The 14,515-nt window shown below is 44.0% G+C and overlaps 1 protein-coding gene across 1 annotated transcript in view; it reads right to left on the reverse strand.

Moving 5' to 3' along the window:
* The window catches only part of VIT (vitrin), a 105,585-nt gene extending 93,855 nt beyond the window's left edge, over nt 1-11,730 (reverse strand). The window contains exon 1 of the mRNA XM_053891007.1: nt 11,443-11,730. The gene's annotated coding sequence lies outside the window, so the exon portion shown is untranslated. The remainder of the gene's footprint in view (nt 1-11,442) is intronic.
* Between the last annotated feature and the right edge of the window lie 2,785 nt (nt 11,731-14,515).

The following is a 14,515-nucleotide window of genomic DNA, read 5'->3' on the forward strand; positions in this document are numbered from 1 at the left end:
CCTGGTCATGTTCTGTCTCTCTCCTTCAAAAATAAATAACTATTAAAAAAAAAAAAAAGACCATGGTTCACAACCAAGAGGATTTTGCCCCCTCCCCAAAAAGGTATGGTAGTGTTTGAAGACATTTTTGGTTGTCACAGCTTGGGGTGGGGCCTCTGCTTCTAGTGGGTAGAAGGGTGGGGGCGAGGGATGCTGCTGAACACCCTCTAGCACGTGGGACAGCCTCGCAACCGTGAATTATCTAGCCTGACATACCAGTAGTGCCAGGGTTGAGCAACTGTGATTTCTGAGATTTTTTTTTCCCAGTGTGTTTATAAGAGGGTTATGTTTACTGATGTTCCAGTCTAGGAATTTTCCATAAATATTATAGGTAAATATTTTTTATAACCAAGGTGTGTACAACTCAGGCTCACTTTCCCCAGGACCGCTTCTGATCACCACGTACAGTCAGGTCAAATCCCGAAGCAGAGAGATTTACTGGTGGGCAGTGGGGGACTAGAGAGGTCATCCCTGTGTTCGATGACGGAGATAGGCCTCCACCATTAGGCTCATTGATCCATGTGGCGTGTTTCTGCGTGTCAGGAAAGCAAAAAGGGAAAGCCTTTTTTGGTGTGCGTGTTTCGGACCATCATTTTGTACCTCGTTAAGAACCTGACATATGGTAATGCTTACCACATCCACAAAGGCTTCGACCAATAGTGATTTCTAGTAAGGTTGCAAACAGTAATTACGTTTCTAAAGTGGTAGTTTAGATCTTCTATTGCCAGTAGGAAAAAAATACTAGTTTGCAGGCATGCCCCCAAATGAGCTCTAAAGAACTCCTTCCAAGAGTTATTTATCTTCCGTAATGGAAGGGCAGTAAATCTGGGGGAAGGGCTGAGGACCTCAGTGAAAGGCGAGGTGGACCATGACCGCTCCTTTCAGTTACTCTGGCAACTGTGTGCGGTTAAAAGATTCTCATGGAGCTTTGGAAGATGAGCTTCTCTCATCAGAAGCTTCTTTACTTAATGTGTTTGACACTGTGGATTAGCGCTGCCTCCTCCCAGTGGGTTTTCTCCTTTGGGCTCTGAGGTTTGTGGTTGCCAAGGGCTGTCCACTCTGAATGTGGAGCTGTGTGCTTGGATCCGTCCAGCTGTGATCCCCGGAGCCTCGACTGGCCTGAACGCTCTGTGCTTTCTGGTCTGCCTTCAATTCTGAGGCACAGAAAAACATTTTCAGGTCTTGCCTCGCCTCCCAGCTGGGGTAGGAAGGAAGATGAGGGTGATTCTGTAAGATCCATAGCATCTTCCCGTTGGCCTCCTGGTAACGCGTGGGTTCCTCTCAGATGAACAGGGTCCTGGGTCTTCCCATGCTGCAGAGAGGCAAGCACGGGGCTGTGGGTTAAAGCGCATTCTTGAATCCCAGCAACCAGAGGCTCCTCGAGGTGGGGGGAGGGCAGGTCGTGGAGGAGGGCAGTCGCTGCGGCTGGGCATTTGAGGTGATGGAGGCTTAAGTCCCAGACATCGGCGGAACCAGCAGAAGGAGGCATTCTGAAGCAGGAGACCCAGGTCTCCAAAGCCATGTGGCGTCCCCCTCCAGGGGCCCTCTCCAGACCATTCTCAGCTCTGATGGAGCCTTCCAACCGTCCTTCGTGTCCATCCTGACAATTTTGGCCCAGCTGTCTAGTGCCCTGTTACATGAGATGGGATTCATTTCTTTGTTGTTCTTCATGGGACGTTTTCGAACCTGAGAGCCCACTGGGATCATAACAACTTCATTTGTTGAATCCCTACCGAATGCTCCACACCGCACACATACCGTCTTCTTTAATTATCGTGGCGGTCCTACGAGGTAAGTCCTACTATGCCCACTCTTTAGAGTAGGAAATTGAGGTTTAGAGAATTTAGGGAGCTGTCCAAGGTTGGAATGAATGGGTGGCAGCACCAGAATTCCGCCCCAGGCCTCACTTTATCCCCGCTTACTGTCTCATTCTACCCCTGCAGGAGGGTTTCACGTTCCTCTTCACCTTGACACATATGTCCCAGGTTTTTTGAAATATTCTGTTGACAGTAGTTAAGATGCACACTGTAAAATGCATACGTTGTGTAATAAAATTGTCTTGGTTGTGAGGTCAAGGGATTTTTTTTTTTTTTTGAGTCCTATCTGGGCCTGAACTCACACAGAGCTTTCTCTCTCTCACAAACGCTATTTAGGGTAAAGTGATGCACCAGGCATATTTTTAAGTTTAACCAGGCATAACACACCCATCTAAATAAACATTTGAGTGTATTGTAATTGACTGTGTAATGAGATGTTAAAATCGGATGACCCTTTGTCTTAGCTTCAGTGGAGACTGGAGACTACATGAGAACTCATTGCATGTTCCAAAGTGGTCTCCCTGACGGTCCTCTTCCTGCTGTCTGAAGTGATGGGGGTGGGGACACGCCCTGCTCCCCTCCTGCATCTGGAGAGGGGGAGGAGGGGAGGAAATGCCAATAACTTCTCCTACAGCCATTCCTGCTCTCTGGTCTCCAGCTTCCCACTCGGCTCCTATAACTCTGGTAGTAGTCTGGAGGGAGGCAGTCGGCCACACATCCCGGCTCTTGGTCACCTCCTTTGGAAGTCCATCTTGGATGTCCTGTAGCCCCATTTAAAATGACCGACTGGTCTTGGGGGTGCAGTGGACGGGTGTCTGGCTCATGATTGAGACATCTACATCTACCGGAGAGAGAATAGCTTGTGGCAAAGCAGACCCTGTACAAGAGTCAGCCTGGGGTCACTTCAGGTCCTGCCCAAGCCAGGTACACGGAGGGCTGAGGAGGCCACAGTGGAAATCATAGGAGATAGACTGCCGTTTTTTCAGAGGCTGAGCAAGGAGCTGTAACACAACCCCCTCCCCCGCCCGCCCCTGGCCAGAGCAGATCCGTATGCAGTGGCATCTGGGGCACCGCGGCTGAGGCGTTCCCAACAAACTGGTAGCATCTCCCAAGAACCCACAGAAGTGCCCCCTGCAGACAAGAAACACCTGCACATGCCTGCCAAACCCAAGGAACCCGGATGCCAACTTACAACAGAATCCGCTGTAAGGCCCTTCTGTCCTCTTACCTTTCCTCTCTGTACCCACTTCAACTCTGGATCTGAAGGTACTGTCATTGGCAGCTAAGTGGAAGGTGGGTAGAGACACAAGGCAGAGAAAGAGAGAATCTAGTCATGCCTCCTTCTCCGTTGCAGCAGTTAGGCCTGGGGTGGGGGGTGAAACTTTAAACTTAAGCATTACTTAGTATTACATTCATATTAATGACTAAACTGATTGTCTGGAGGTGTAGCGTGGGTAAGATCTTTTTAAAAATTCTGCATGTGGCCTGAGATATTAAGGGACCTACTCTGATTTCATCCAGGGCAGAGGCAAGAACTGCGGCAGAGTATGTGAATCGGCGGAGGGGTGGGGTGGGGGGTGGTGCACCTAGGGGAGCTTGAGAAGCATTAGGATAGTGCCCTCCATTCTGCTTGTCCAAATGCCACGACATTACTTTTCCCCCTCACTCTTCGGCTCCAGACCGTGTGGTCCTTGCAGGCATGGTGCTACCTCAGGGCCTTTGCATTTGCTCTTTTCTCTGCCTGGAATGTTCTTCCTCCAAGTGTCCACATAGATTGCTCCCTGGTTTTCTTCACCTCTCTCTCTGTTTAAATGTCCCTTTATCAGACATTTTATCTAACCATGCAGTGCAAATCGTCATCCACATCTCACTGCTCTGTCCAGTCCCCTTATTATACATTCTTAGGTTTTCCACAGCCCATAATACCACCAGACCTCTCATGTGGATCTGTTTATTGTGTGCTCCCCAGAGCAAGCTCTAGGAGAACAGAGACTATTTTCTTCACTCTTCTTCCCAAATGCATAGAATTATGGATAGCACATGATTGTGGCCCAATAAATATTTGTTGTTTCTGTTGTTCAGTGTTATCTCTGCTTCCCCAAATTTCTTTTACCTTTCGGACTGTAGATTCATTCACTCTATTATACAAGCAAAGCCAGTCTGGGCAAGCTGACTCACACCTTTACTTCCAAAGCCTGTTTTCTCTGTCTGGGACACAAAGGAACCCGGAGGAGGGAATTCACTTAGCATTGAGATGCCAGTGACCTGATCTCTTGGAAACGATACATTGGGTTCCCCTGAAGGAATAGTTTCTCTCTCTCTCTCTCTCTCTCTCTCTCTCTCTCTCTCTCTCTCTCTCTCTCTCTCTTTTTCTTTTTAAATCTGAGAAGAAAGAATGCAGAATGAGTCCCTTCTCACTATAGCCCGAAGGGTGTTTTTTATGAATTTTTACCACATGTCCACACAAAACTTTAGCCTTTCTCTCACTGAAGGAAAGAATGTGAGAAATTTTTACTAGAGTCTTGTCCGTGTAGAGACCCTTATCAGGGAAAGTGATTTTCTGAAGTGGCCTGAGTCATTAGGAAATAGGTTTCTTTCTCTGACTTACAGCTAACTTAGCCCTCGAGCGAAGACAAAGGACTCCTTTTGGGGACTGGCTACTCACAGGGCTTGATAATGAGGTCTGCTCCTTGGCCTTCCCCCTGAGAATCAGGTCTTCCCAGCACACCTGACAAGTGTTCTTAAATCAGGAGCTCATCTAAGAATGACAGAAATAAAAACCTCCCTTCCTGACAGAGCTTCTCCGGTGAGATCCTTACGTCTGCTCCCCTCCATCATTATTACCCCTGTGTCTACACTTGCAGGAAGGAATTTTCTCTGCAATCTCTCTGAAATTTAGTTGGCTTGAAAATGATGTTTTCAGGGATGGCAAAGATTAATTTGGTGCAGTGACAGGGAAACCAGGACCCTGTGTACTTGCTGCCTGGCGGATTAAGAATGTGAGCTTTGGAAATAGACCGCGTGGGTTTGAGGTTGAGCTCTATCACTTACTAGCCGTGTGACCTCGGACAATGTACTTAACTTCTCAGTGCCTCAGTTTTCTCATCTGCAGAATAGGAATAGTAACAACCTACCACATATGGTTGTTGTTAGGATTAAATGAGTGAATATAGGAGGAGGGCTTAAAACAGTGTCTGGGCACATAAGAATAGCTGTGTAGGTGTCGGCAAATATTATTTTTGTTCAGTGGTGGTCAATCGTGCTTATCATCATTATCCCCATTGTTTTATCTCCATCCTCCTGCAAATGGGGCCCATTTATTTATTTATTTATTTTACATCTAAGTTAGCGTATAGTGCAACAATGATTCAGGAGTAGATTCCTTAATTCCCCTTACCCATTTAGCCCATCCCCCCTCCTACAACCGCTCCAGCAACCCTCTGTCTGTTCTCCATATTTAGGAGTCTCTTAGGTTTTGTCCCCCTCCCTGCTTTTATATTATTTTTGCTTCCCTTCCCTTATGTTCGTCTGTTTTGTCTCTTAAAGTCCTCATATGAGTGAAGTCATGTGATTTTTGTCTTTCTCTGACTAATTTCACTTAGCATAATACCCTCCAGTTCCATCCATGTAGTTGCAAATGGCAAGATTTCATTCTTTTTGATTGCCGAGTAATACTCCATTGTATATATATATACCACATCTTCTTTATCCATTCATCCGTCGATGGACATTTGGGCTCTTTCTGTACTTTGGCCATTGTTGATAGTGCTGCTATAAACATGGGGGTGCATGTATCCCTTCGAAACAGCACACCTGTATCCCATGGATAAATGCCTAGTAGTTCAATTGCTGGGTCATAGGGTAGTTCTATTTTTAGTTTTTTTGAGGAATCTCCATACTGTTTTCCAAAGTGGCTGCACCAGTTTGCATTCAAATGGGGTCCATTTAGACTCTAGTTGAGGACTTACGAGAGGAAAAGCAGCCAGCTGAATCTCTCTCAACAAGATGCTGCTCAGATTAATCATGGCTTCATTTTTTTCGACTTGTTGGTGAAGGAACCACACGGGTTTGTGACCCCCATTGAGTTCTGTTCTTCTAGGGCTCCAGAAAGGGAGTGATTCTACACTTGTGTTCTTTCCTACTCTCTCAGATTTATAAGGATCATCACCCCATTCTCATGAAAATTTTCTACATGACTGTAGGGCAATCGAACCAATCAGATGGCTGAGGAATGATACCTAGCTTTTTAAAAAGAATTGAAGAAAGCCTCTAGTCAAGAAATGGGAAGTAGAAGTGAGCCTAAACATTTTTTTTAACTGTATCACCAAAATAAAACACAAATACCAAAATATTCTCCAAACTGGATCTAAACCAAACTAGTGTTTCTTTTGTTCCAAGACCATGGCTTGTAGATTTGAGGAAAGGATTTTGGCATCCACTATCTCAGTTCACCTTTCTCCCTCAGGATATTAGCACTGGAATGTGGCAGCGGATTTCAGCTGAGTCACAACATCTGCATGGGGGATTTGCCTTTTGCAGGTTGCCACATGATATGCCGCGTTTATAGGTCTCAACTCAGAGCATCACCTGGTACCTGCTTTGTACGCTTCCCAGGCAGCCCCGAGCATTTCACATGGGCAGTCTCTAAGGATCTCTTCAAGCTTTGCAGTCTGGTGAAGCGGAAAGTTTTCTAGCTGATTAAAAACAAATTCTAAATCTAGTATCCACGACTGTTTGTTTAACGGATGAGGTAACCGTAGAAAAATGCAATAAACAAAACTGAAATAGTCTTTGCTCCATTGTGAACGTGGGGCTCTGGGAATCTTGCTGGATTTTGGTCCTTCCTCTCCTGTTCTGCAAACAGGAACTCACCTAGAGGATCACAGACTGACTTAAGTGTGTGTGTGTGTGTGTGTGTGTGTGTGTGAGAGAGAGAGAGAGAGAGAGAATTAAAATTTTCTTCTTCATTGTGGAATTTCTTTTTGGTTCTGTTTTATGTCGTCTAGGACTTTGTTGAACCTATTTTGTTTTTGTGTGTTTTCCTGGTGTTATTATGTAGCTGCATTGTAGCTTTAGAACAATTATTTTGAATTCTTTGTCAGGTAGTTCATGTATCTCCATTTCTTGAGGGTCAGTTTTTGGAGATTCACTGTGCTTCTTTGGTGATGTTGTTTCCCTGTTGCTTCATGATCCTTATACCCTTGTCCAGTGTCCAGTTACCTCTTTTGGACTTCATGGCCTGACTTCAGTAAGGAAAGGTGACTTTGGTAAGGTGACTTCACCTGTGGGTCGAGGCATGATGGGGCAGACTGCAACCCTGGGTCTAGTGGTACAGGGAACCAAGTGTAGCGGCTTGTGGTGGCTCTGGGTCCAAGGATATATGATGTCTCGACAGCTCAGGCTGCTGGGGTCCATAACATTGACAACCGTGTAGTCCTTGGTGAGAACTTTGGTGTATCTGCAAGGGCTCTTTGGGTCCTTAGTGATGCCTCAGGGTCCAGAGGCTAGAGACCAGGGAGGGCAGGCAGTGGTGATGGCTGGAGCTGGCGTCGTGCATGCAGGGGCTGCCGTGGTCAGCTGCAGGTGCCTGTGTGGAGGCAGGGGCCAGTTGCGGGCGCGCCTTTGGTGGCCGGGGCGGGGGTGGGGGCAGGCCCAACTGCTGGTGCACTAGTAGGTGCCTGGCCCCTGATTGTCATTATGCTCTCTTGTGGCCTCGGGGCCTCACCATGGGCTGTGCACAGCAGTGGAGCCAGTGATGGGAGTTGGGCCAGCAGGGTACAGGTGCACAACTGGAGTGGCTTAGCTGCAGGTGAGCCCAAGGGTGCGGGCAAGTAATAGGAGTTAGGGCTGGATCTGAGCTGACAAGCTGCTGTGCGGGCCCTGGCTGTTGGCATGCTCTCCTGCCACTTAATTAAAATTAACCGGGAGCACCCGGGTGGCTCAGTTGGTTAAGCATCCGACCCTTGATTTCAGATCAGGTCATGATCTCATGGTGTGTGGGATCGAACCTCTGTTGATGGGCTCTGTGCTTACGGTGTGGAGCCTGCTTCGAATTCTCTCTCCCTGTCTCCATTCTCTCCCCCCCCCCCCACCCCCCTCAAAATAAATGAACGTTTTAAAATTAACAGCCAGCACTATATCAAACGGTCATTTCTGATGCCTCACCTAAATTCGCCCCGGTCTGGCGCTCCTTCCTTTCCCTCTTCTCTGCACTAACTACGTAAGCTGCTCACTGCCATGTGTACAAGGACCTTTCGTATGTGTCACATGTCGCAGGCCCCCTTTGCAGCTCTCTAGCTCACACCATGTATGTTCAGAGGGCCAGGAATTCCATGCCCTTCTGCAAACCAGAGGGACACATTCTTAGGCAACGAGAGAGGGCCTTTGGGGTTTCTCAAATTACAGACATCACAGAAGTTGCCTCTCTTGCTTATCATTTGCTGACTGATTAATTAGCTCATATCCTCTGGATGAAGAAATGGCAACACATTTCTCATAATTATACTCATATCACATAATTTCCTAAGTCTAATTACTTAGGACATCCACAAGTGTTAATGGCTAAAAGTTTGAAGAGTATCACCATCAATGTGTCTCACAGCTGATCTGATTTCTTCGTTCTAGTCACATACAATAAACAGAATTTGGGGGCATCTGGGTGGCTCAGGTAAGTGTCTGGCTGCAGCTCAGGTCATGATCTCACAGTTCGTGGGTTCGAGCCCCACGTCGGGCTCTGTGCTGACAGCTCAGAGCCTGGAGCCTGCTTTGCATTCTGTGTCTCCCTCTCTCTCTCTGCCCCTCCCCGGCTTGCACTGTGTCTCTCTCTGTCTCTCAAAGATAAATGAACGTTAGAAGAAATTAAAAAAAAAAATTTTTGCTGACATTTGGGTGCTGATGATATATCAAGCACCAATGGAAGCTTTTTGTCACAATCCTAATAGACACTAATGATAGGTGCCTTTTACAGATGAGAAAACCGAGGCCCAAAAAGTTGAAGTAACTTGCCAAGGTTAACACGTTTAAAAAGAGGCAGATCCTCCTGCCAGACAAACTCCCACAGGATCCATGCAGCACAAGAGGGCCACTTGAACTTGGCCTTGCATGCAAGGCCTTAAATTTAGGTATTTGACATTATCTCCATATGAGGTCACACAGTCATAGAAATGCACTAGAAAACTGAAGTCGGTCTGGCATACAATTTGGACCACACTGTCCTCATAATAAAACTGTTATATATTATATATATACACACACACGTTTACATACATATAATTATGTAATATATAATAGTATATACACATACACATGTATACACAGTTGTGTTACATTTCTGTAATATGCAATTACGGTACATTTCATTTTTGTGTGTGTTAAAGTCTTAGGTAAACATAAATATTTTAAATATATCATAGGTTCCATACTTCTTTCACTTTGTAATATACAGAGGCCTGGCCATGTCTTGACACGGGAGAGGTCCCAGTGCACAGAACCGTAGCATTAGGAGGGAAACTTAGAGACTAACTATCTTGTCCAACTTTTCATTTCATACGTGAGGACATGGAGACACAGAGATGTCGAGTAACCTCCCCAAGGTTACACAGCTAGAAGGCCCTTCTACTGACAGACCGATGTGCTCTGTCCTGCACCGACTGCTGCTGCTGTAGCTGTTGCTACCTGGTTCATGCTTCCAAATAAGCAAGGAGAGGTTACGCATATGGGCACAAGTAACATTCTGGAAGCCGTGTAACATTTCTTTGGAGGCCAGTGACTCCCTCCAGTGTAATCTGTTTTTGAATATGGTGGGAAAAAAGATTACATTTCCATGGGACTTTGCGCATTTCAAAACCCATTTGGAGCTGAGAATCAGCAGTGGACCTTGTGACCACCCTGGGAGGGTGTGTGCACAGGCATTGCTACTTCTGTTTTTCAGATGGGTAAACAGAAGTCAAGAAATGTTGCACACCTCTCCCAAGGTAACACAGCCAGGTAGTGGCAGAACTGTTACTGTAATTTAGGACTCCTGGCTTAGACCGTTGTGCAGCACGCCGCTGCTTTTCTGCGTGCGATACGTCCTACAGGAATTACAGAGAGAGCACAAGCATTTTTGTTTTCCTGATGCTATTCATAAACCATTTTAAACCCAGTTTTTTTTTTTTGTCTGAAAGAAACTATTCCTCATGTAATCAGTAACCTGGCAAAAAAGATAACTAGATCTTCTAAACGATATTCATACAGTAAATGCTATGAAGATAGACAGTAAGCGTTTCCAGTGTTCCTTAGGTGTTTCCTTTCAGTGGTGAGGTATAAGATATATTTAAATGAAGCTTAGTCTGGGAAACCAGCACATTGCAATTAAAAATGCAGCCCTTTAGTCTTGCAATTCTTTGTCTAAAGCCCTTTTACAAAAGAGGGTATTTTAATTCAATAAATAAAAGGCACTTCCAGCTTTCCTACTGGAGAAGGAGGAGGAGGAGGAGGAGGAGGAGGGGGAGGAGGAAGCTTAGCTACCACTTGCAACTAACACACATAACAGAGGAAACACACAAACAAATAGCATTTGATCTTGCTTTGCTGCAGGGCGTTTTCATCTTTCAAAAGAGGAGGGAAAAACAACCTCAGAACTTTAACCACCAAAGCTTCCAAATTTATTGCAACACAACGTAATGGCAAAATGCTATTTTCTTAGCGCTCAGATTTTTTGAATAACCACCATGGCCAAGAATGCCTGGTTTTATTTTTACAATACACCCAAAGAAAATCTGGAATTCTACTCTCGATTTGGGGATGGCAGAGATGCCTGGGTTTTTCAGAGCAAACCATTGAGTCTAGTTATTCGATCTTATCCTCTCTGTTTAACCTGTGCTTGAGGCATTTATTTCATGTTTATACTAGTTTGACACAAATCATGTTTAAAAGAGATTTCATACCCTGTCTCCCTCTGCAAAGTTGGGCTACAATAGTAGACTTAACAATGCCAGCCCTTTCTTGGGCTTATCAGTTAAAGAAGCATTCAGCCTAAGAAAACGCTTCCAGTGGAAACAGGATACACAATTGAACATCTAGCCACATTCCACCGAGATTTGTGTGAGCAGAGAGAAGTGTAGATCTGCACTAAAAAACTTCTCTTCATTTAGCATCAATGTGTCCATTTCTCATACTGCTTTTCATACATGGTTGGAAGCAACTTGTTACAATTCTGTTACATTCCGTATAGGAAGCAAGGTTTAAAAAGGGCAGGGTAATAAAGAGACTTAAAGCTACTTCAAAGTTCTACACAAATGTCCTACTTTTCAACTTTTTTTTTTTTTTTACCATAATTAAATTGGTTTAAAAATACAGTGAAAATCTTGTTCTAATCTTATCTCAGCACAATTTATTTATAGTTGATATACATAATATTAGTCGTTTACAAGGATGTCAACTACCCCCACTCCCTCCCAATTCTCCTGAGACTGAAATTTGTCCAGACTGATTACTTGGTCAGGGTGTGTATTATAGTTTCTTAATGAGAAATACATTTTAACATTTTTATAATAAGGTATGGAAAGCAAACTATCTACATAGCTTAGTAATTCATCAGACATACCTTGTTTGAAGAAAGCAATTTTTTTTTTCAAAAATTTTCCACCACACAGAATGGATATCCTTTTTTCTTTAAGCTTTTCTGCATCACAAATCCCATCCAAATTATTCTAAAGAAGAAACAAGGAGAGGTCCAAGCAACTTTCCTCTTTTCTCAGAGGAGCTAATCAAACATTCCCATCAACCTCTCAGCACTTTGAAAAGCACATTTTAGCCACACACACACACACATCCACACACGTACATGCTCACGCACACACACACACACACACACCCTCACACACTGCTTCTCACACTGGTTTTAGTGCTGAATTAGGCGGTCCTCTTTCAAATTTCCACTCCCACTTGCTTTTCTTTGGGGTAAGGATTTCTAAATATTCTTCTCTAGCCTAAAGCACGCATTTTCAGTAAGCAAATTCTATAATTAGAAATTCTAAAAAGTAGAAGAGAGGAAGCTAGATAAAATGGGAAACAAAAAGTATCCTTTAAAAAGGTTGTACACGGGGCGATTAGATTTTCTCTTTCTTTTTCAAATGCTACGAAACAGCTGGTTAAACTGCATAAGGAAAGACTACTGTGCCAACACGACCAACCTGATTCTACCGGACTCTCACTCCTGGAGTCAAAAGCACTTTTCCTACATGGTAATGCTATGTATTTATTTTTTTTTTAATTTTTATTTTTTAGCTCACTGTGGTCCTTTCTGCATTTTGGCAAGCTTAATGAAATGACTGTAGTCTATGCTGCTAGTAACAGGACACAAGATAATAATAGTGGGAAGCCAAACCTGACTCATGTTTCGAAAAACTGATGGTGGCGAGCTCACATCATCAGTGAAATCTGCCGATTTTAGTTATTATTGGTGTCATCAGTTACATGAAAGGAATTCAGACCCAAAACATGCACAGGCATTAGCATATCACAGCATTTTAAACAGCACACCGTGAGTCCATCTGGCACTCCTTGAGATTCAAGTGTGTGTCAATATGACGAGCATCTTCTCTCCAGCAGGGCAGGAGGTAGCATAGAACCATTTCTCCTCCTGCTGGGGAATGTGCACTCACGCAGCCTTTCCCCAGCAGCCTTTCCACCCTATCTGTTGCTCTGAGGTTGCCCCTTATTTAAGATTACGGTTGGAATGCTATTGAACTTTCTCCCCCCTCCCTTTGGTTCTGCGTGTAAATTATTTCTTAGTCCTGTTTCTTCTTCCACCAACCCCTGAGCCAAAACCATTGGTAGTAAGAATGCGGCTGCCATCATCATAAGGATGGCTTGTCCCACCATCAGGGTTAGGCGAGGTTCAGATGAAATGGCTGCCCAGGGCACCTGGGTGGCTCAGTCAGTTAAGCTTCTGAGTCTTGATCTCGGCTCAGGTCATGAGCACATGGTTTGTGAGTTCAATCCCTGCATCAGGCTATATGCTGATAGCACAGAGCCTGCTTGGGATTCTGTCTCTCCTTCTCTCCACCCCTCTCCACCCCCCTCAAAATAAATAAACTTAAAAAAAGAAATAAATGACATTCCAACCTGAATAACTGCTGTTTATCAAATACTTACTTTCGCTAGGAATGGTGATAGCCATTAGATAGATCATAGATCATAGATCATCTCATTAAAACTTAAAAGAATCTAGAGAGGCTGGTACCATTATTCCCATTCCTCAGATAAGAGAACTAAGGCTCAAAGAGATTAAGTAACCCAGACAGAGAGGCAAGAACGGGGATTCAAATTCAAGGCCATCTCATTCAGAGGCAAGTGTGCTGTGTTAGCTTCTAATGTTAGTCTGGAGCTTCTTCTCTTTCCCTAATTTGTTTTCTTTTGGTGAATAAGGCAGAATCAGATGTAAAGGTACTGAGAAACATGTGAAGAGATGCTCAAAGAGAAATGCAAATTCAAAGCAACTATATTTGTGGTGATGAAAAATACTGTGGTCACCCCATATCCTTGGAGGACATATTCCAAGACCTGTAGTGGATGCCCAACACTGACTATAGTACCGAACCTTATCTATACTATGTTTCTTCCTCTGAACCTTATCTATAGTATGTTTCTTCCTCTGCGTGCATACCTACCTATGATAAAGTGCAACTTAGAAATTAGGCACAGTAAGAGATTAGCAACAATAACTAATAATAAAATAGAACAATTATAACAATATACTATAATAAAAGTTATATAATGTGATCACTCTCTCCAAATATCTCATTGTATTGTATTCTTGTGATGGCACAAGATAATGTAACAGAGTGAGGTGACAGACAGGCACATTGTGACGCAGCGTTAGGCTACTATTGACCCTCTGGCAATTTGTCGGAAGAACCATCTGTTTCTAGACCAGGTTGACCATGGGTAAGAGAAACCACAGGTAAGGGAGACTACTGTAGATACTGATGGTTGTACATTATGAATGTAATTAATGCTAATGCATTAATGAACTTAAAATGGTTAGACTAGCAAGTGTCTTGTTATATACGTTTCATAATAAAACAAATTCCCTTTTGGGAAAAATAATAAAACCTATATAATAACATTATGACAAGGAAATTAATATTCGTAAAGTTCTTGGAATCTTACCTATGTGAGGCAAATATGATATTAGTGTTTTTAAAATGAGTAAAATGTACATCAGCACTACTGCGATCATTTTCTATTGCTGGGTCACAAATGACCATACAGTCAGTGTCTTAAAACAATGCCCGTTTCCTGTCTCCCAGTTGTGTGGGTTGGAAGTCCAGGTGGGGCATGACTGGGTTTTCTGCTCAGGGTCTCACAAGGCTGAAATCAAAGTATCAGCTGGACCGAGCTCTTATCTGGACGCTCTGAGAAAGAATCTACCTTAAGTTTGTTCAGGTTGTTGGCTGAATTCAGTCCTTTGTAGTAGTAGGATTGAAGTCCTCATTTATTTTCTTTCTTTCTTTCTTTCTTTCTTTCTTTCTTTCTTTCTTTCTTTCTTTCTTTCTTTCTTTCTTTCTTTAAGTTTATTTATTTTGAGAGAGAGAAAGAGAGTGTGTGTGAGCAGGGGAGGGGCAGAGAGACAGGGAGAGAGAGAATCCCTATCTGTGCGGAGCCTGATGCAG

The sequence above is a fragment of the Panthera pardus genome, unplaced genomic scaffold (assembly GCF_024362965.1).
Source record: "Panthera pardus isolate Hobbes unplaced genomic scaffold, ASM2436296v1 HiC_scaffold_26, whole genome shotgun sequence".
NCBI lineage: Eukaryota > Metazoa > Chordata > Mammalia > Carnivora > Felidae > Panthera > Panthera pardus.